Below are 22702 nucleotides of genomic sequence, written 5' to 3' on the forward strand. Positions count from 1 at the left end.
AGCCTGCAGTAATTGCAGCTAAAAACGCCAAATTTGTCGAGAAGTTGGTTGTAGTGGAAACATAATGGCGTTAGTCATTAGAATTAAACAGGTGAATCCCCCTTTTTTTTTATTGTTTACTTAGCAGGACGGGGTCGTCATGAACAAAGTGAAGGACGGTCCCAAATACAGGCCTTTGTTTTTTGGGGGGGGTCACTGAATGTTTGGGACTAGAGCTGTAGATTGGTGTATAATGGGTATGTCTATCAAGCTCTAATCCTAGACGAAAAAGGAATTGTACTTGTACTATAAACTTTAGCCAAGAAGACAACAACTGCGATGGCCGGGAATTGAACCCGGGTCAACTGCTTGGAAGGCAGCTATGCTCACCACTATACCACCATCGCCATGGCCAACATAGAAAAGGTATATTTTCAGGATTTTGTTTCACAGGTCAATGATGGGACAGTGAGCATTGTGCAAGGCACTCAATTACATGTAACATATCACTACATTTGGAGTCCTGCACAGTAATGGTCAACATTAAAACTTATTTGAGAAAATACGGAAACTCTACACTGCTGGAAGTTGTTGTGGCCGAGTGGTTAAGGCGATGGACTAGAAATCCATTGGGGTTTCCCCGCGCAGGTTCGAATCCTGCCAACAACGTTGTGACATTCTCTCTTCTGTGAACCAGAGTTGGTTACAGTACTGTCTATGATTTTATTTTATTTGAGCTCTATTAGCTGTCACCTATACAATATTTAAAAGAAGAATGTTTCATACCTTTGGAATCACAAACACTTTCTGATTATTCACTTCCATGTGCCATTTTTTGCAGGTATGAGTCCCCTGGTTCAATCCACTGCATCTCCATTATAAGTATGAGGCCGGAGACGTGGTCGCCATGAACAAGTATAGGCCAGTCCCAAATACAGGCTGGGAAGAAAAAACAAGGGTGGATAAACTCCTGGTGCCTGTCATGCCAACTAAGCATAATGTACATTTCCATCAACACTTCTGGATCACTCACCTTAAGCATTATTGTAGCTTTTTTGAAATTCGGAAGTTCGGAAACTGTTCAAGTCACTGAATCTTCCACAACATGGTCTTGTAAATGTTGCTAAATGAAAGCCTAGTTAGGAAATCAAAGGATTCTGACCACGGCGCTGATGGGAGTCGTTAGAGAGACATGAGTAGAGGTGTAAATTGGTGTATAATGGGTATGTCTATCAAGCTCTATTTCTTCACGAAAAAGGAACTGTACAATAAACAGAGCCCAAGAAAAAGCAACTGCGATGGCCGGGAATCGAACCCGGGTCAACTGCTTGGAAGGCAGCTATGCTCACCACTATACCACCATCGCCACAGAAATATTAAAAAAATGTCTTCTTTTTTTTATCCATACGTCAATGAAGACACAAGGAGCTTCACATTGGTGTATGTTTCAGGGCTGGGGAATGAAGGAGCATGATTACGTGTAACATATCACCACAGTTTGGAGGCCTGCACAGCAATGGTCAACATTAAAACATAATGGAGATGCAGTGGATTGAACCCGGGGACTCATACCTGCAAAAAAAACTGTACATGAAAGCTTATGTACATAAAGATTTGGTTAGCAGTTTGGGCTTATAAATGGGTGCATAATGGCTATGTCTATCAAGCTCTATTCCTACACGAAAAAGGAAATGTACTTGCACTATAAACTTTGCTTAAGAAGAAAACATCTGCAATGGCCAGGATGTTCAACAGGTATTACAGCGTGTTGCTTGCTCTGTCAGGTTTGAAACAATCAATAACTTTTGGAAACACCAGGGATTGAAGTTAGGGCCTCTTATGTGCAAAGCATGCACTCTTAAAGTGAGCTATATCACCCTCAAAGTAACTCACATAGGATAAGATTCGAACTTCCACAGGGAGACCCCAATGGATTTCTAGTTCATTGCCTTAACCACTCCGCAACAACAACCTCCACAATGGATACCTCTCACAAACAATGTGATGGTGGCTGACTTAGTGCATTTTCTCAAATTAAAGGCCGGACAATGCACAATGGAGCTCATCTTCATCTGTACTCCCTGGGCGGAGGCCACTAGCGATGCACAGATTACAGAAGATCAAAGATTCAGTCAAACCTTATCTTGATCATGAATGTGCTCAGCAAATTCCATGTAAGTGCTTCCATTAATCATTTAGATTATGACGTATGTTGTGCACAACGTTGACATTTTGGCCTAAGGGTGGTGCAACTGGAAAGCTCTGAGAGTTTTCAAAATGCAATGGGTTCGTCCTCTGTGGAGCACGAATACGTGCTAAGAACGTATCGCCGCAGTCTGCCCAAATTTGACCAGGATGGTGGAGCCAAACAAAAGTAACCTCACAAAACATTGGCATTTATCCGATGGAGGCGGTGAATATACACCGAAAAGTCACCATTTAGCCCCCTAGCTGCTTAGCCCCTCCCTCTCTCATCCCCAGCGCTCTCTCTGTCCCTGTCCCCAGCCTCTGCTCACTTCTCCCAGGCCAGGTTCCTTCCTCCAACTCCCCATTGACAGGCCGACCAACTGACTGATCCTTAGGCTTTGCTTCTAGTGAAGCATTGGCTGAAGGAGATCTTAAAAAAACAATGCTACAAATAAGGATGGAACAGAGCTGCTGAGGTTTGATTACAAATTCAGAAGATCAAGGTGGAACTGCGGGTGTACTCTGTATCTTGCTAGTCTGGCAGATGCATACCAGGATCAATCCAAATGTGAACTTTGGGGCATTTCCTTCATGAGGTGATTAAAGAAACTCTGTGTTGATGTAGCTCTTGACATGTCTGATATCAAGGGAAACAAACATGACATATTGCAACTGCTGGAGCTGGATCAATCACTTTGCAGGCTTTTGTTTTTCACTGTGTCACTTCTGTCGTGCCTGTGGGGGGGGACGGGCACACTGTTCATATGCTCCCGTCGATTAAATCTGGTGTCATTTACTGTGCCAAGAAAAGTACACAGGTGACTCATTGAATCATCAACATCCTTCAAGGCTTGGTGTTTGGAGCTTGCAGGACAAGACTGCACGCAAAAGATCACAGAAGACAATGCATCAGGGTGAGAGCGACAAACACCAGCTACAATTCTTTAAATTTTGACGCATTATTTTTTCTGGTTTTTGAAACCAAAACAATATTCCCTGTCCTGTAAACAAGGTTATTACACAAATGAGCTCTTTAGTGTAGTGTGCATACTGTTACCTTTTTATAATGTATGACTTTTTATTGTTACTACAGGTAGCAATCAGACATCTTCTCGAAGACAACTTTCACATCATTACATATCGTATGTACAGACAGGTATTTCAGTGTCTTCTGAAACATAAAATTGTCATTGCCTGCCCTTCAAAGCATATCTGGGTTCTGTATATTAATATCTTGGTTGTTACATATCAGTATTTGATGTTATATTACTTTGCTGTATATTTGTGCACTGCAAGTCTGCTTTTCCCCAGAGAAGAACAAGTTCAAAGGAGATGGCCCGGACTCTCTCCTCAGCCCATTAAACTCGTCGGCTACGTCCTTCCTCCTTCTATTCATATGCGCCGCATATTCATTCTGCTCCGGCCTCCCTCCCGGGCTGTGGCGTGCTGCGCTCGCACTGCTGCTCGCCGAAGTTGCAAGACTTGCTTGGTTGTGAACGCTTGTGCTTGTAATCACAGTTTGCACTCACACTTCAAGAAATTGTAGAAATGAAGCCCTGCTTTTGGTCCCCTAGAAGTTGCAATACTCCATTGCATCCAATACTATTAAATGGTAGGATAGTATGAACAAGCGGTAGCAGTTAGGCATTAAATTCAAAAGGGTTTTCTGCCTCTGGAAAATGTTTGCAACACTATGCAACATTTTGTCCGAAGTGAAGGAATGGCCATGGGATGGCAATTGGTTATCTTGGGTGCAGAGTGGATATTTTGTTGCAAAACCTCCCCGGGGAACATGGAAGTGTATGACTGTATTTACATGAAAATGTAATACGATCACATAACTAGAACATAACAAGAAGCTTTAGAAAAAAAAATTAGAGATCATTTCCAAATATTAAAAGTAAGGCTAATAAGATAAAAAAAAATTAAAATTAAGTTTGGAGGTCTTCGTGAACATACGAGTTCAGATCCAAAAGTCAAAAACTGTGAGAAGAAATCCGAGCCTCAAATTTCCAGCACTGTCTGCGACGCTGAAATGACACATGCTAACACATCAACGTGACTTTGGACCTGCTTTAAACAACTAAAAGTCTGTAACTTGACGGCTTTCTGCCTTAGGTCAGTACTCGGATGTACAACGGTGCGATATACCACCACAGGATTTGAAATTATTGCTGAATACACAACTGTGGAAGCGAATACGTAGTTGGAGTAGTATTCAGTAGTGACGAAGTGTCAAAATTTGGCATTCAGTCGCTGATATATTTCCAGTTATTATGGCAATGATTTGCATCCACACGCAACCAGATGCATTATCCTCACCCCCAGCCCTCCCTTCCTCCCTCCCTCCCTCTCTCAGTTTGCCCCCCCCCCCTCGATTCCTTTCAGTATATTTCTGTCCTCTCTCCAGCCGTACTTGTCAGAAGTGCCTTTGAAACTCAGAACTGTACCTTCTTTTTGTAAAATCCCTCTGGTCTTAAAGGCCTATAGGCTACCAGCAACGTTCGCCAAATAAGATGTCTCAGGATTCAGCTCACGGGAGGTTATTATGAAAATACATTACGAAACATAATTTCTATTGAGCCAGGGGGTCCATTAATTTGAGCTTAAAAGTGCATCCATTTGCAACAGCCGCCACTATAGCTCCTCTCTGTTTCAATTCACTTGCAGCCATTTGTAATTGCTTTGCGCCGTGAGTGGAATGGACGAACGCTTATGATTGAATGCACAGTAGGCATTGATCAGAGCGGGAGATATCTGGGGTTTTCCGCTGGAGAAATAATACTTTGGTGATGCCAACTGGGATAATTCCCAAAACTAAATGGTCAACAATTTAGATTACAGCCCTCAGCATTGACTTCCTGGTGTAAATCTGTCGAACAACTGGTGGCAACAAGCTGCTTGATTTTCCTGAAGAGAGGGTTTCGGTGCAGTGCCAAATATTTGCTGTGCAACCTCAGTTTAAGCCTGCATTGCTATTCTTTGTGGATATTTCTGCTACATTTGCAGCTCAGTTATAGCAGATCCACGATGAGTGCCTCTTTATGCGTGTTTCGGTTGCTATGCGAAGGAACTGCGCCGTTGCATGTTCTCTGTGTAAGTGTAAGTATGCCTCTTGGTGTTGCAACACATGGAGAAGAGCAACACGCAGATGCATCCATCATCTCTGCTGTGTTTTGAACATGAAAGCAATTGCGGATTGCAGCTCCAAATCGCAAGTCACTGGGGCTGTCATATCAAGGCCTAAGGTTGGGAACCAAGCACAACTAGACCAACCTGCCTGATGATTTATAGGCCGCCCTCTTGAGCAGTGGTGTACTGGCCCTGAAAGATAATAAAAGAAGTAACAATACCAATTTCTGGGGTGTTACGTGCCATAAAACATGGCACAAAAATGGGATACTCATTCAAAGTTTTCTTTTTGTGCAGGTTAGGGTTGCAATAAATACACATGCAACTGTAGGTGACTGTCGTATACGCTGGAATCGGCACGAGCCCTTGCCTTGTAATCAGAAATGCACCGTATTCATTAATTATTTCAAACCGCCAAATTGGGAGGGGGACATGAAAATGACTGGAAGCAGAGGGAGTTTTGCATTCTGATCTGTCCAGAGTTGGAGTCTAATTGTCTGAGCAGCTTCTTTTTTTTTTTTTTCATGGCATTTCATTAATTACCTGTGGGTTCAGGATAGACCAAGCTGTACAAAAGAGCTATCTGGTGAGCTGCCCCCACAGTAATGGCGTCTTTGTTACTTCCACCCGCAACCCTAAAGGCTATAGTATTGTCATTCCAGTGATTGCCGTAGACACACACACAAGGTAAATATTTTAATACTGAGTATTTGCGATGCTTTTGCAGTACATTAGTTGTCCAAATGCACTCAAGCCTTGTTAAAGTTATTACTCCCAACATTTAGACGAATTTAAACAAACCTTTGGATTTTTTTCCCCTGCAATACCCATTCAGTGTGTTACTACATGCACGTATGTTTTACTCCAGCATAATCTTATTTCATTGATTCTCACTCTCTCTTCTCCGTTCGCCGCACCAGAGATGTGTGAAGTTACTGCTGATTCAAAAGGAACATGTCCTGCTATTTCCTACACTGACTGTGATATAAAACATATCAAAGGTCATTTTTTGACAGTGGAGATGCCTTATATATATACAGTGGGGTCCAAAGGTCTGAGACCACTAGTCAAGATACTTCTATTTTGCATTGGTTTCAAATGTAATACTCCTTTTTTTTCATTTCAAATGATAGTATCAGCTGACAATTTGAGTTAAAAGTTGAATCTTTGAAAAATGTACAGGAATTTCAGAAAGATTTTAGTATTTGGTATGTCCCCCCTTTTGCTTTAATGACAGCTTGCACTCCAGCTGGCATGGACTCCACAGGTTCAATGGGGTTGAGGTGAGGTGAGTCCATGACAGTCAGGACTCCTTGGCTTTCTTTGGTCTTCAAGTAGTTCTTGCAAAGCTTTGAGGTGTGTTTGGGGTCCTTATCCTGCTGCAATATGAATCCCTCTCCATAAAGATGCAAACCAGAGGGTATAGCATATCTCTGAAGAATGGAGTGGTACTCCTGCTTGGTCAGGGTGTAGTCGATTCGTTACAGGTGTCCACAAAAACACCCCCAGACTTGAATATTCCCACCACTGCAGTATCATTCTCTCTCCTGCTTGTCTCCTGACATACACCCCTCTGTTACTGCCATAAATCTCAAACTTGAATTCATCAGTAAATAGGACTTTTCGTCATCCGCAGTAAAATGCTGGTATTTCTTAGCCCACGCCAAGCATTTGGCCTTGTTTCCCCCTCTGAGAGGTGGCTTAGAAACTGCTATTCGTCCTCTACAAGACAGCCTTCTTTTGACAGTACTTTTCGCTGATTGGAGTCTTTACGTTCTTTATTTAGCAAATTCTGTATCTGTGATGAAGTTGCTTTTCCATCTCTCAGGGAACTAAAGGTGATGTATTGCCATGATTTGACGCTGAGAAAGCCCCTCTTTCACTTAGTTTCCCACTGCCACATTGCTACTTATAAAGCAATGATGTGCTGGAAACTTGAGGCACAGCCATATCAGAATCAGAATCAGAATCAGAAACTGTTTATTGCCAAGTAACATACATTACAAGGAATTTGCTGTGGTCTGAAGGTGCTATTGTTTTGATAACAAATAAGTAGAATATAAAAGCTAAAATAACAATAAGAATAAAAATAAAAATAAGATAAGATAAATAACAACAGTGCAGTGACCAGAATAAAGTAAAGTGTCCAGATAAAGTGTCCAGTAGGGGGTGGGTGCGTTAATGTAACGCAGTGGGGACAGGGGTGATGTACGTTAATATAACGTATAGCTTGTGGTAGTGTTCGGGGGGGTGTCAGTGAGAGTTTGTCAGGTTGACTGCAGAGGGGAAGAAACTGTTTTTGTGGCGGGAGGTTTTGGTCCTGATGGACCGCAGCCTCCTGCCAGAGGGGAGGGGGTCGAACAGATGGTGTCCGGGGTGGGAGGGGTCAGCAGCGATCTTCCTGGCTCTCCTCAGGGTCCTGGAGGAGTACAGGTCCTGAAGAGATGGGAGGTTGCAGCCGATCACCCTCTCTGCAGAGCGGATGATACGCTGCAGTCTGCGTCTGTCCTTGGTGGAGGCAGCAGCGTACCAGACGGTGATGGAGGAGGTGAGGATGGACTCTATGATGGCGGTGTAGAAGTGAACCAGCATTTTTTGTGGCAGGTTAAACTTCCTCAGCTGCCTCAGGAAGTACATCCTCTGTTGGGCTTTCTTGATGAGGGAGCTGATGTTCAGCTCCCACCGGAGGTCCTGGCTGATGATGGAGCCCAGGAAACGGAAGGACTCCACAGTGTCCACTGGAGAGTCACACAGGGTGATGGGGGCGAGGGGGGCTGCGCTCTTCCTAAAGTCAACAACCATCTCCACTGTCTTTGAAGCGTTAAGCTCCAGGTTGTTGCTGTTGCACCAGGTCACCAGGTGGTCAATCTCCCACCTGTAGGCAGACTCATCCTCTCCAGAGATGAGTCCGATGAGGGTGGTGTCGTCCGCGAACTTCAGGAGCTTGACGGACTGGTGACTGGAGGTGCAGCTGTTGGTGTACAGGGAGAAGAGTAGTGGAGAAAGAACGCAGCCTTGAGGGGACCCGGTGCTGATCGTCCGCGAGTCTGAGACGTGTTTCCCCAGCTTCACGTGCTGCTTCCTGTCAGACAGGAAATCTGTGATCCACCTGCAGGTGGGGTCAGGCACGTTGAGCTGGGAGAGCTTGTCCTGAAGAAGAGCCGGGACGATGGTGTTGAAGGCAGAGCTGAAGTCCACAAACAGGATCCTGGCATAGGATCCTGCGGAGTCCAGGTGCTGGAGGATGAAGTGTAGAGCCAGGTTGACGGCGTCGTCTACAGACCTGTTGGCTCTGTAGGCGAACTGCAGGGGGTCCAGCAGAGAGTCTGTGATGGATTTGAGGTGGGACAGGACCAGGCGTTCAAATGATTTCATGACCACAGAGGTCAGGGCGACGGGTCTGTAGTCATTTAATCCTGTGGGCCCTGGTTTTTTGGGGACGGGGATGATGGTGGAGGCCTTGAAGCAGGCTGGCACGTGGCATGTCTCCAGTGAGGTGTTGAAGATGTCAGTGAACACCGGAGACAGCTGATCGGCGCAGCGCTTCAGGCAGGATGGGGAGATGGAGTCTGGTCCAGCAGCTTTACGCGGGTTTTGTCTCTTGAAGAGTCTGTTCACATCTCTTCCAAGGACAGACAGAGGTGTCGATGCTGGAGGAGTGGGGGGCACTGTGGGGGGCAGCTGTGGTGGTAAGAGGTGTGAGAGTTCAGCCCCAGGTGTGATGAGGGGGTTGGGGCTGTTGGGCTGGAGCTGGTGGGTGATGGTGTGGGGGATGGTGTCAGGACTGTCCCATTGTCTTTCAAAACGACAGTAGAAGTCGTTGAGGCTGTTGGCGAGGCGTCGGTCGTTAGCAGAGTTGGGGGCTCTTGGCTTGTAGTTGGTGATCTGCCTGAGCCCCCTCCACACAGAAGCAGAGTCGTTGGAGGAGAACTGGTCTTGTAGTCTCTCTGAGTACAGTCGTTTAGCTTCCCTCACCGCCTTGCTAAACTTGTACTTGGCTTCCTTAAACTCTGCTCTGTTGCCACTCTTAAACGCCTCTTCCTTTTCCAACCTCAGCTGTCGCAGTCTTGCTGTGAACCAGGGTTTGTCGTTGTTGTAACTCACCCTGGTCCGAGTTGGTACGCAGCAGTCCTCACAGAAGCTGATATATGAAGTCACAGCCTCTGTGTACTCATCCAGACTGTTGGTAGCAGTCCTGAAAACATCCCAGTCAGTACAGTCCAAACACGCCTTCAGGTCCTCTGCAGCTTCACTGGTCCACTTCTTCGAAGTTCTCACAACAGGCTTAGAAAGTTTTAATTTCTGCCTGTATGTGGGAATCAGGTGGACCATGTCGTGGTCGGAGTGTCCCAGTGCAGCGCGGGTGACGGCGTGAAAAGCGTTACTGACTGTGGTGTAACAGTGATCCAGAGTGTTCCCCTCCCTGGTGGGGCATTTAATAAACTGTTTGTATTTGGGGAGTTCATGTCTGAGATTACCTTTGTTAAAGTCACCGAGGACAATAACTAAGGAGTCCGGGTTGGTCCGCTCCGTTTCCAGTATCTGATCGGCGAGTGCGCGCTGTGCGTCCTGCACGTTGGCCTCCGGTGGAATGTAAACACCGACCAGAATGAATGAAGCGAACTCACGGGGGGAGTAGTAGGGTTTACAGTTTATGAAAAAAGTTTCCAGGGAAGGAGAGCAATGCCGTCGGATCACTGTCACGTCGTTACACCAGCTGCTGTTGATGTAGAAACAAATACCTCCACCCTTTGTTTTGCCGGAGAGGTGCGCGTCGCGGTCCGCTCGGAGAAGCTGGAATCCGTCCAGCTGCAGCGCCGCGTCGGGAGTTCTTTCCCCCAGCCATGTCTCCGTGAAGCACAAAACAGCAGATGAATAAAAGTCCTTGTTTCTCCTCATCAGCAGCTGGAGTTCATCCATCTTATTCCCCAGTGAGCGCACGTTAGAGAGAAATATTCCGGGTAGCGGTGTGCGTTGTCCTCGCCGGCGAAGACGCACGAGCGCACCGGCACGTTTCCCTCTACGTCGACGTAGAGCTGCAAAGGTGAGAGCACCTTTGACCAGAATGTCCCATAAAACAGTTAAAGGTGCGAGAAATTCGGGAAACAAATCCACTGGAGATGTTCCCCTGATGTTCATGAGCTCTTCTCTGGTGAAAGAGCTCCGTGAACCAAAACAAAAAACACTGTTTACAGACAAAACAAGGCAAAACAATGCGCTCCAACAGACCGAGGCAGCCATCCGCGGCGCCATCTTGGATGGATTATAACAGGCGAACGCTGGCTGCAAGCTGAGTTAATTTAACAAGCCTCTGATGAGCAGATCAAGTCCACCGGAACACATGCTTCACTGGAAGAGATACAGCTCGAGGACATCTGACCTTTTGTACGAAGGAGTCAAGTTGGTGCCACAATATTCGCAATTGTGGTCTCAGACTTTTGGCCCTCATCATTTGACCTCTTCTGTTTCTGTTATACTGTATCTTGGTGGAAATGTGATTCTAATCATTTTCGTGACTTTGAAGCGTGTAACTTTTTAAGCGTATGGGAACAAAATCAAACCGATTCTTCTTAAATAAAAACGTATAAATGTTATATTATATCAAGATTTTGTAAAAAAATAAAATAAAATAAAATAAAAAAAATATTACTCTTCCAATCCGAAAATGAATATCAGGTTCGGGTTTTAAAGTGTTCTCATTGTGTCAGTGTGAGATTGAAATTTCCATGTCTGGTACAATTAAATTTTATTTATATAGCGCCAAATTACAACAAAAGTCATCTCATGACACTTTACAAATAGAGCAGGTCTAGACCGACTCTTTATAATGTTATTACAGAGACCCAACAGTTCCCACCATGAGCAAGCACTTTGGCGACAGTGGCAAGGAAAAACTTCCTTTTAAGAGGCAGAAACCTCGAGCAGAACCAGACTCTAGGTGGGCGGTCATCTGCTTTGACTGGTTGGGTCTGAGAGAGAGAGAGAGAGAGAGAGGGGGAGAAAGAGAGAGGGGGAGAGACAGACAGACAGACAGACAGACAGAAAGAGACAGAGAGAGAGAGATAGATGTAGAGACACAGATAGACAGACAGACAGACAGACAGACAGGCAGAGATGTATGGCAACACTAGCAGTAGAAATAGCAGCTATAATTATAATAAATACAGAATGGAAAAACTGAATGATGAAAACGTGTAACTGCCATTCTTTTCATCTCGCGTCCAATGCTGCGTTATTGACACTGAAGAGCAAGACCCCCGCAGCTCCATTCTTTTGTGCAGTGTCATCATTGATCAGGGTTATCATTATTGACCCCGCGACTCATTTGCCAGTGTGACATGATTGTATGAATGTTATGTGCAGCATTTTGGCACCACACAATGGGCGGCAATAAAATGAATTAAGGATATAAATGTAAGACATTTTGCGCGCATGTTTTATTTATCGCGGCTTCCCCCAAGTTTCCTCCATTATAAATGGCACAATATCGCTGGGATTTTTCATAACCAATTGGCGTCATAGGACATCAATGATACATCATACACGCATCTTCCTACTAACTCATAAATAACTAAAACATGTCTTTGCCCTTCTTTTTGAAAAAAAAAAAAAATATATGCACATATGGTTTGTCATATCACTGTGATCTCTCCTCTTCATGAACACCAGGCTATGTGACAGACATGAAAACCTACTTTACTGTTGAATCTTAAAAGACAAAGGCCCGCCAAGTCAGCATCACAGATGTGGGGGAAAATGGCACCATCACATTTTGAATTCTCCGATCCTGAATGCAGCCTGCACACGTGAAAGGACTCGCTCAGGTGTTGGACCTGGCAGGAATCCAGTATCGTCATATTCCTCTTTATATTCAATGACATGCAGATGGCTGACGATACAGAAAATGTGTTGAGGCGCTCTTCAACATCTGTAAGGTCTGGGATGTATGGAACCGGCAGTCTGTAGGATATTGATGTGCATTCGCCAACAGCGGCAGCAGCTGCTGCGGTCCTCTGCCGGTGTCTACGGTGGATCTGTTCAGCCACAGTACTGCTGCGCACCCAGAAGTGTTTTGACGGAGCTCACTGCCTTATACATAATTATGTACTTATGCACAGAAGTGGATTAAAAAAAAGTAGATTTGACGGTTAAAAAGTTGATTTAGGTCACAGTTGAACCCCGTCTTCTACAATTATGTCTATAGACGATATACATGATTTTGGAGGAAACGTAATTGCTGCACGGACTCACGTTCACTGTATGTTCAATATGTTTTCAGGCCACGGGGTGCTGCCTTCCTGTAAAAACCATGGTTTGGGTTGAATGAAGACACGTTAAACACACGTTGTCCCAACATTCATCCGACGCGACGCTCTTTCCACGATGTGTTCTTGAAAAGCTTCAATCTGTGTGATGTTGAGTTTCTTTAAAAGCTCCTCTCTATAACATTCTAGCTAATGAGCTAATGTGCCTTGTCAGGACTATGTGTGTGTGTGTGTGTGTGTGTGTGTGTGGTGGTGGGAGTGGTGGGAGGGGTTGGTCAGCTTCAACTGACAGTGGCCTGAAAACATATGCAAACAAGCCCCCATTAGAATTTTACATGAAATTGATTATTTAGCTAAATGCTGCATGGAAGAACGTGAAGAACGCGACCCCCTCTCCCCCCCCCCACCCCCACCCCTTTACTAACCTGTCAGGTAAAATCACCATACCTGCTGAAACTTTGGTGTGTTTCACGTAGGAACCCAAACCTCTGACACAATATGATTTCAGGGCATTTAAAAACGTACATACACAAGCATATACATACATATACATTTTTAGGGAGATAGGGTTGCACAGTTGCGCAATTAAAATGAGTGCGCAAGCTATTATATGGCCAGTGTAGACAGCTGCACAAAAAAAAATGCGGCCAAAAATACATTATAATGATTATCATAGCCTATATTTTGTGTCTGTTTCTGTCTGTATCCTGTGCGAATGCTGTTGATTGGATCGAAAACCTTCATCAGCAGATGATGCACACATGTCAACTTTTTGTCCATTTGGATTTTTACTGGATACAAACATTTCAGCTGTTCCCAGTATACTGTCATTTGTAATATACAGTATGTATAGTCTCCCCTGACACGCCGTCTCTCGGCTTTTAATCATTTTAGTCACTGAGTCCTCTACAAAAGCATAATCTCAGGGCATGATTGGAGAACTCTCAGCTGTAATTAAATGATAAGGTGTTTATGCAAATATATCTGATTTTTGTTGGCGGCAAGACGGCAGCTGTTTGAATGAGGAGGTTGAGATAGTACAGATCATTGATTAAATAGAGGGTCTGTTAGTGTCATTCTGCTTGCTTTCTGTCTGTAAGACACTCACTTCCTCACCTTATCAGGGTGGCAGATTAGCTGCGAAAGTAATACTGGCGCTGTGAATGCCATCAGATATATTTTAATAGGAACTGTGGCAGCTCGGAATTACAGCCAACCTCCACGCGGATGCACGCAAATAAGGGGAGCGTAGCCAGTGCTTTTTTTGAATAGCTCTCATCAGTCATCAAATTATCTGCTCACTCCAGCAGCAGCAGTAAAAGCATCTGAATGTTTGTTCCATTAAAGCAGCGGAGAGCAACAGTGCCATGAAACGAAACGGCTGAATGCTTGTGTAGTTAACAAATGTAGGTCATCTGAATCACTGCGCGGTCCTCAGCAAACGCAATTTCTCTCATTTTTTGGGGAGTTTAACGAAATTGCTTTGACGTTCACACTGTAAAGTGGCTGCAATGATGTCCCAGCGATCGTGGCGGAAGCTTTTAATTGCATTCACGGGAGCCAGGTGGTTCCATCGGGGATTCTGGAGGCTCATTGCGCAAGGATTCGCCGGCTTGAAAGCAGCTATGATGAGGCCTGTTTTGGACAAGTGCTGCTTCAAGTCAGGTGGAGATGTCGTTTCATTGACTTCATCTAATCAACAAATATCTGCATAATGGACTGACATGAAGATGGAGGACATTCATGGTTTCCAGACGGTTAATTGTAAGGACTTGGTGGACTAAATAACCTGCTAAACTAGTGACATTACCAGCGCTTTCAGCCGTACTTTCCATTTAGAGCAGGTTCAGACCAGCCTGAGCTCAGTTCTCTCATGCATTCGAATGAAGGCTGCGTAGCCAATACAGAGGACTCCGGGAAAAACAAAGCGGTGTTGGGGTCGTCACATCAACTTTTACTGTCAAAAAAGACAAACCTAACTTGATCCTCAGGTGTCCTAGGGTTGAAGCCTACCTATACTTTAGCTCTGGAAGGGGCTCACTGGACGCGTTAAAACCACGGACTTTGAAAACAGTAACACTCTGTTAGCTGAAGGGGAGGAGAAATGGCGACTGCAGCCTACATCCAGTGAGCCAGACTACACAAACCCAGAGCATGATGCTGAAAAGGTTTTGGGTTGGAAATCGCTTTGAGTTGACACAATGAATCTAAAAAGGACGGTCGACTGATTCGAGACAGAACAAAAAAACAAAAAAAACATAATATAGAGCCACAAAGTTGGATCACAGAGAGATATAAAGACAGACAGACGAAGTTGGGCGACCTTGGGTCTGGCTGATATCGACAACATGCCAAGGATAAATCAGGGGATGGGAAGAGTTTCAAAGTGCTTTGTATTGTGTAACTCAGCCTGTGACAATCGACTCCACTGTTGGTTTTAGTTCTTATCTAAAAAGACCCATGATTTCTTGCTTCTGTTATCAGTAGTAGTGTACATTGACTCAGCAACGCTGATTGGCGTTGCTGGTCACGGCTGCACGAATCAATATTGACTATGTGTGAAGTGAAAGGTGTCATTCTTGACGAACTGGTGGGGAATTATCGCCGACTCTACAGCTCTCTGGAGCCCTTTTACTTTATGCGTTCATCTACAAATATAACTCATTTTGATTAACGCTGGAGTGTGGCGCGTATGCCTACAGGTTTTTCCAGAGCCCAGAGTCATGGATGGATTATATTCACGCCTTCCAACTTGCTGTCGAGAACTTCCTGGGACTATCTGAAGTTCACTCACGTTTCCCCTCCGGACAGTCAGGCTAGCAGCTTCACCACGGCCAGCGTTATTTAGCTCCTCTATTTACATCCTCGCTCCAAGCTCCTCCCCACAGTTTGATACTGCCGCATTCATTCAGAACTGTAAAACAACCACGTAACGTTATACTGTCCGGGTACTAAAAGTTCCAACCAAACAGAATATAGATGCTGTGATCACAGCTTGTTCCCCTGCCCCTAAGTGGCCAAAAAAAAAGCCTCAAAAACATAAACCTCACAATACACCATTTTATACATTATACATAGTGTATTAACTACCGGTCATTGAAAATGTTGACAAACTGTAAGGGATGTAAGGGAAGCCGCAACAAATGTGACATCTGTAATGCTGACAGCAGAGCCCAGCCATTTGGGACCTACTTTTCGATGATACATTCAAGGGGCATTCTAGATATGCAAGTTTTGTAGTATTTTTGGATCAGTGAATAATACATCGTTCTAGGAAGCAACATGAGAAACGTCTTCCCCAGTACTTCTTCTGTCCCCCGGCCTGGATCTGATGAAAGGTAGTTCGAAACACATGCAAAATGGATGCGGTGAAACGAGAAGGGATCCAAGGCGATTTCGTGACACAAGAAATTGAAGAGTGAGCATGAATCTGAATGTGTTTACCGGGTTACAATTACAATAATTACAACCCTTATTATTTTTTTTATGAAGAGCATTTAAACAAAGGCATGTACGTGACGGTTTCGCAAGCAAGGATGTAAACACAGGCACTTCATGGAAGGTGTTCACACAATGAATTCATGCGTGCGTGTCATCTCTGGGAGCCATGAGTTCGTCGTGGCTCAGGAAAGTGAACACCTGTTGTGTCTGCCTCCAGATGACCTTGAGGTGTCCTAGGCAGGCATCGCTACAATAGCCATAAGCAAAGATGAGGCTGCTGTGGCACCTAAAGAGGCTGAGAAAGCCCCCGCAGGAGCAAAAACAAAAAAAGAACGGCTGGGGGGAGGACTGGTCTGGGCAACATTACCCCAGCTCAGTGCTGCCTGCTTGCCCGGGAGAAAAAGAGGAAGTAGACAGACAAAGAGAGCGGTGGAGTCAAAGCGGCAGAGCGTCAACTTGCTTTCAGATAAGTAAAATTTGTGAGGAGGTTGAGGATGACAGGGATAGCGGGGATACTGGGTCAATTGGGCTAATGTCTAAAGTTGATTTCCCAGGCGAACAGCCAAGTCTCTCTGGTCCTACGAGGTACGTAAGATGTCACGCAACTGGAAACTGTTGGGCTCATCGGCGGCAAAAAGTGGAAATTGACAGGTGAAACGAAAGTTAGCAAAGACGAAGTTAAATAATGCGGCGTACGTGGCTTCACGTGTCATGTGACCCTTTCCTAAACACAACCAAGTAGTTTTGTTGCCTAAAACTAAGCCTTCTGTCTCCTTTGCCCGAGCCACACGGCAAGATTAAGTGTGTGAACGAGCCGGTGAAAAGGCTTCAGAAAGACGCTGTCCAGGGTTTTAGTTGCCAAAGTCAACAGGGTGCAGGTTGAGACAAGGACCACAAATACCAAGTGCAAGACAACCATGGAAGTCAAAAGACGCAAGTAAACACAAGCTAATCTTCACCAATGAACACCACTTTTTTTATGATTTTGAAGCGTAAATGGAATCGCCAGAAGTAAAAAGCTAACGTTAGGCGACAACCTCTGTAGTCTCATTTTTAACACATGTTAAAGCTTCAAAATTCACGAGTGGGGTATCTACTGACGTATTTTATGTCGTAGAACAAAACGTCGGTAACCATAACCATAACCATAAGCCCAATGACTTCTCGACAACGGAAGCGGAAGTGTTAAAAATGCGAACTCATTTCCGGGTTTCTCGTTCCTGCAGCACTCTATAGAGAGGGCAGCAGCGTGGAAACGTTTGGATAAGCTCACTTGGGACCCGTATATATATTGTGGGTGCGTGCCGTTTGCCATCTCTCCAGATCGACACATGATAAAACGTGTAATGGACAAATTCAATGATTTTTGTTATTAGACTCCTGCCTGCTCTGACAAATTCATCCTTGGCCTCTCTCTCGGTCCATCTCTGTTTTCTGGTTTTTATTGTGAATGTATGCACACATTTTTTACAACAATATATAAGAAAAACCAAGTTCCCCCAATTTCATATGCTACTGAGAATTAATACCTGATCTCTTATCCCCAGCACAATAACGGCCCGAAAGGAGTACAATGGAAAACACAAACTCCCCTGGGCAGACCTGCAACTCAAGAGCAACTTGCATGAATATTCCAAGTCCCACGTAAACCTCTGTGAGGGAGATAAGGGGGGTGGGGGGTGGGGATAGAGAAATTGGGAGCCATTCCTCATTTGGCATGCTGTGTAGCATGTTAAGTGATAAAGAGGTGGCGAGCCTGGTGTGTGTTACATCCTTCACTGCCCTTGGTGTCTTCAACCTCTTCTTGATTGATAATTAAGTATTGATAATTCATGCTAATAGCTGTAATTTAGGAAGATCTGCTTTAAACACTGTCAGGAGAGTATGTATTATGAATCGCCGGGCTCTCCAATGCCTCGTTACATAGCACAGGCACTGACAATTCAAAGTATTTGGCAGGATTGGGGATTTTTTTTTAATTTAGAAGCTAATACAGTAAGTCACTCAGCCCCACTCCCAAAAAAAAAAATATGTATATACATATGTATATATATATAAAAACGTTACTCTGCATAGCTTATTCCAGGGCAGCTCTAAAGAACTGATGTCGCAACACTTAGAATTTTTAGTTGCATTGCTACCTGCCACAGTCATGGGCGGATAATACCTCCATCCTGGGAAAAACCCGGAGTTGGCCCTGTCAGTATGTAATTGTAAACATGACTACATTGTTTTTTTTCCCCACAATATTTTTATTTCAAATTTTCACACCGTGATATACAGCCTTTTACAGGCGACAACATGAAATTGCTGAACTGACGCAAAGCATTAAGTTTTAATGTTGACTTTGCAGGACTCCAAACTGTAACGATATGTTACACGTAATCGAGCTACTTCATTCCCCAGCTCGAGGACATACACCAACACGACAGGCCTTGTCCCCTCATTGACCTTTGAAAAAAAAACAAAACATTTTTTTTTAGAGCTTCCATGGCGATGGTGGTATAGTGGTGAGCATAGCTGCCTTCCAAGCAGTTGACCTGGGTTCAATTCCCGGCCATCACAGATGTTTTCTTCTCGGGCAATCTTTATAGTACAAGTACAATTCCTTTTTGGTGTAGGAATAGAGCTTGATAGACATACCCATTACACACCATGTATGCCAGGGGCCAAGAAATGGAAGGCCGTTATGCAGCGCATTGACGCATGTCCATCGACTGTTCTATACAACCACCAAGTCCGTGAATATGACATCTTTGGAGAAAAGAATCCTCAGCAAATGTGGATATTATCAGGCAAGTGATGATGTCCAAGCTATCATCCCTGAGGAAGAACATGTTCAACTCCATGCAGGAAGCTCTGGCAGCGCTGGGCAGCTCCTTCAGTGAAGGGTTTCATGCTACTTCATTATCCAGCCCTGAGACACACACCAACACGACAGGCCTTGTCCCCTCATTGACCTTTGAAAAAAAAGAAAAACATTTTTTTTAAGCTTCCATGGCGATGGTGGTATAGTGGTGAGCATAGCTGCCTTCCAAGCAGTTGACCCGGGTTCAATTCCCGGCCATCGCAGATGTTTTCTTCTCGGGCAATCTTTAAAGTACAAGTACAATTCCTTTTTGGTGTAGGAATAGAGCTTGATAGACATACCCATTATACCCCAATTTACACCTCAAGTCATGTCACTCTGATGACTCTAGTGTTTCAGTGGACAGGATTCTTTAATATTCCAACAAGGCTTTTATTTAGATGTGTGAAACGTGTGTGTTGTGGAAAATTCCGTGACTTGCATAGTTACCCAACGATACTTCAAAAAAGAGACAATAATACTCAAGATGAGGAATTCAGAACATCAAAGTGTTGATGGAAGTGTACATTATGCTTACTTGGCACCCATGTTTTTTGGGGGGGACCGGCCCTTTGTATGTTCATGGCGACCACATCCCCGGCCTCACACTATGGCCTTTTTTTTGAGAAAATACGGTAATCCAGCAGAGCGTGAGGTTGTTGTGGCCAAGTGGTTAAGGCGATGGACTAGAAATCCATTGGGCTCTCCCCGCGCAAGTTCGAATCCTGCCAACAACGTGGTAACCTGCCCCTTTTTATGTTTTGTGTTTTAATGTTGACCATTTCTGTGCAGGACTCCAAACTGGGGTGATATGCTACACATAAATGAGGTACTTCATTCCCCAGCCCTGAGACATACACCAACACGATGCTCCTTGTCCCTTCATTGACCTGTGAAAAAAAATGAAAGACACTGCTGACAGGAAGAAATTGGACAGACTGATGAAGAAGGCTAGCTCTGTTCTGGGATGCCCCCTGGACTCAGTGGAAGTAGTGGGAGAAAGGAAAATGATGGCCAAGCTATCATCCCTGAGGAAGAACATGTCCCACTCCATGCAGGAAGCTCTGGCAGCACTGGGCAGCTCCTTCAGTGAAGAGCTTCATGTAACTTCATTATCCAGCCCTGAGACATACACCAACACGACAGGCCTCGTCCCCTCATTGACGTCTGAAAAAAAAAAATTTTTTTACAGCCTTCATGGCGATGGTGGTATAGTGGTGAGCATAGCTGCCTTCCAAGCAGTTGACCTGGGTTTGATTCCCGGCCATCGCAGATGATAGTCTCTTGGGCAATGTTGATAGTGCAGGTACAGTTCCCTTTTCTGAGGAATAGAGCTTGAGAGAAATGCCCATTTTACACCAATTTAGACCTCGAGTCATGTCAGTCTGATGACTCCCATCAGCACCTCTGGTGTTTCAGTGAACAGGATTCTTTAATATCCGAACAAGGCTTTTATTTAGAAACATTTACAGGACCGTGTTGTGGAAAATTCAGTGACATGCATAGTTTCCCAACTATACTTCAAAAAAGAGACAATAATACTCAAGATGAGGAATTCAGAACATCAAAGTTAATGGCGATCACATCCCCGACCTCACACTATGGCTTTTAATTTGAGAAAATACGGTAAGTCAGCAGAGCGTGAGGTTGTTGTGGCCGAGTGGTTAAGGCGATGGGCTAAAAATCCATTGGGGTCTCCCCGCGCAGGTTTGAATCCTGCCAACAACGTGGTGACGTCCCTTCTACTTACTTTTGTGTTTTAATGTTGACCATTGCTGTGCAGGACTCCAAACTGTGGTGATATGTTACACATAAATGAGCTACTTCATTCCCCAGCCCTGAGACATACACCAACACAACACTCCTTGTCCCTTCATTGAGCACAATTCCTTTCTTGTGTAGGAATACAGCTTGATAGACATACCCACTATACACCAATTTACACCTCTAGTCTAGAAAATTCAGTGACTTGCACAGTTCCAGAGCTGAAATGTACATTATGCTTAGTTGGTATGCACAAAAGTATTTGGGACTGGTCTTTGTTTGTCCTCAGTCCCTGATATTTCTACAGAAGTTGAGCTCTGTATGAGACCAAACTCTAGTAAGTCAATGACCGGTTCACGTCTGTTAATGAGCAGACAGATCATTAAAATTACATTTGTGATCAATGAACTGGACGGACTGACAAACCAACTGCGCTGTACAAGACGGGCCAGAGCAGACTCTACCTGCTCAAGAGACGCAGGTCTTTTGGAGTGCATGGGGCACTCCTGAGGACCTTCTTTGACTCTGTGGTGGCCTCAGCCACCTTTTATGAAGTGGTCTGCAGGGGAAGCAGATTATCAGCTGCTGACAGGAAGAAATTGGACAGATTGATGAAGAAGGCAAGCTCTGTTCTGGGATGCCCCCTGGACTCATTGGAAGTAGTGGGAGAAAGGAAAATGATGGCCAAGCTATCATCCCTGAGGGAGAACATGTCCCACCCCCTGCAGGAAGATCTGGCAGCACTGGGCAGCTCCTTCAGTGACAGGCTTCATGCTACTTCATTATCCAGCCCTGAGACATACACCAACACGATGCTCCTTGTCCCTTCATTGACCTGTGAAAGGAAAGACATTTCTTCATGCATTCATGGCGATGGTGGTATAGTGCTGAGCATAGCTGCCTTCCAAGCAGTTGACCCGGGTTCGATTTCCGGCCATCGCAGATGGTGTCCTCTTGAGCAATGTTGATAGTGCAGGCACAGTTCCCTTTTACGTGTTGGAATAGAGCTTGATAGACATATCCATTTTACACCTGTATTCTAGAGAATTCAGTGACTTGCACAGTTCCCGAACGGTATTTCCAAAAAGCGTCAATAATGCTTAAGGTGAGTGATCTCCAAGCTGTTGAATGAAATGTACGTTATGCTTAGTTGGCATGCACATTATATGACAGGCACCAGGAGTTTATCCACCCTTGTTTTGTGCCCCCCACGTACATAAGCTTTCATGTACTCTCCAAACTGTAATGATATGTTACAAGTAATCAAGCTACTTCATTCCCCAGCTCTGAGACATACACCAACACAACAGACCGTGTCCCCTCATTGACTTTTGAAAAAAACAACATTTTTTTAAGTTTCTGAGGTGGTGGTGTTATAGTGGTTAGCATAGCTGCCTTCCAAGCAGTTGACCTGGGTTCAATTCCCGGCCATCGCAGATGTTTTCTTCTGGGGCAGTGTTTATAATACAAGTGCAATTCCTTTTTGGTGTAGGAATAGAGCTTGCTAGACATACCCATTACACACCATGTATGCCGGGGGCCAGGAAATGGAAGGCCATTATGCAGCGCATTGACGCATGTCCATCGACTGTTCTAAACAACCACCAAGTCCGTGAATATGACATCTTTGGAAAAATATCCTCAGCAAATGTGGATATTATCAGTCAAGTGATGATTATTTTTAATTTAGACATTTTAGTTTTTTTTAAATTAATTAAACCTTTGCTGATGGAGGTTTCCATAAACCATGTGTATTAGCTTTTCCACCGTCGTGTCCAAGTGTCCTTGGGAGATGTGGCAGAGGGTCATCTTCTGTGGAGAGCTTTCATCGCCACCAGTGCACCTTTTTCCTGGGTAAGTAGATGTCTTTGGCATGATTCATATCCTTTACATAAGATTCATTTTCTAGTCTCAAGTTTCTGAGAGAAGATTTCACACAGGGAAATGTGTATCACCACTTAATGAATGCAAGTAACATTTCAAAAATCTCAAACATAATTTTGTTTTTTCAAGGATGGAGACAGATGTACATGCTTGAGGGTGGATGGAGGCATGGACAAGTCTCCCTCCTAAATGTATTTAATTA

The 22702-nt window shown here is 44.5% G+C and overlaps 9 non-coding genes across 9 annotated transcripts; 7 read left to right on the forward strand and 2 right to left on the reverse strand.

Moving 5' to 3' along the window:
• Positions 1 to 314: 314 nt before the first annotated feature.
• On the reverse strand, positions 315 to 386 carry trnag-ucc (transfer RNA glycine (anticodon UCC)). Its single transcript has one exon. It is a non-coding gene; the product is annotated as a tRNA-Gly (tRNA).
• A 180-nt stretch (positions 387 to 566) lies between these two features.
• trnas-aga (transfer RNA serine (anticodon AGA)) lies at positions 567 to 648 on the forward strand. Its single transcript has one exon. It is a non-coding gene; the product is annotated as a tRNA-Ser (tRNA).
• Positions 649 to 1273: 625 nt separating this feature from the next.
• On the reverse strand, positions 1274 to 1345 carry trnag-ucc (transfer RNA glycine (anticodon UCC)). The gene has a single exon. It is a non-coding gene; the product is annotated as a tRNA-Gly (tRNA).
• A 17152-nt stretch (positions 1346 to 18497) lies between these two features.
• trnag-ucc (transfer RNA glycine (anticodon UCC)) lies at positions 18498 to 18569 on the forward strand. The gene has a single exon. It is a non-coding gene; the product is annotated as a tRNA-Gly (tRNA).
• A 435-nt stretch (positions 18570 to 19004) lies between these two features.
• Positions 19005 to 19076, forward strand: trnag-ucc (transfer RNA glycine (anticodon UCC)). Its single transcript has one exon. It is a non-coding gene; the product is annotated as a tRNA-Gly (tRNA).
• Positions 19077 to 19507: 431 nt separating this feature from the next.
• On the forward strand, positions 19508 to 19589 carry trnas-aga (transfer RNA serine (anticodon AGA)). Its single transcript has one exon. It is a non-coding gene; the product is annotated as a tRNA-Ser (tRNA).
• Positions 19590 to 20052: 463 nt separating this feature from the next.
• On the forward strand, positions 20053 to 20124 carry trnag-ucc (transfer RNA glycine (anticodon UCC)). The gene has a single exon. It is a non-coding gene; the product is annotated as a tRNA-Gly (tRNA).
• A 374-nt stretch (positions 20125 to 20498) lies between these two features.
• trnaf-aaa (transfer RNA phenylalanine (anticodon AAA)) lies at positions 20499 to 20580 on the forward strand. Its single transcript has one exon. It is a non-coding gene; the product is annotated as a tRNA-Phe (tRNA).
• Positions 20581 to 21486: 906 nt separating this feature from the next.
• trnag-ucc (transfer RNA glycine (anticodon UCC)) lies at positions 21487 to 21558 on the forward strand. Its single transcript has one exon. It is a non-coding gene; the product is annotated as a tRNA-Gly (tRNA).
• Positions 21559 to 22702: the final 1144 nt, after the last annotated feature.

Source organism: Enoplosus armatus, chromosome 21 (assembly GCF_043641665.1).
Source record: "Enoplosus armatus isolate fEnoArm2 chromosome 21, fEnoArm2.hap1, whole genome shotgun sequence".
In the NCBI taxonomy this organism is placed as follows: domain Eukaryota; kingdom Metazoa; phylum Chordata; class Actinopteri; order Centrarchiformes; family Enoplosidae; genus Enoplosus; species Enoplosus armatus.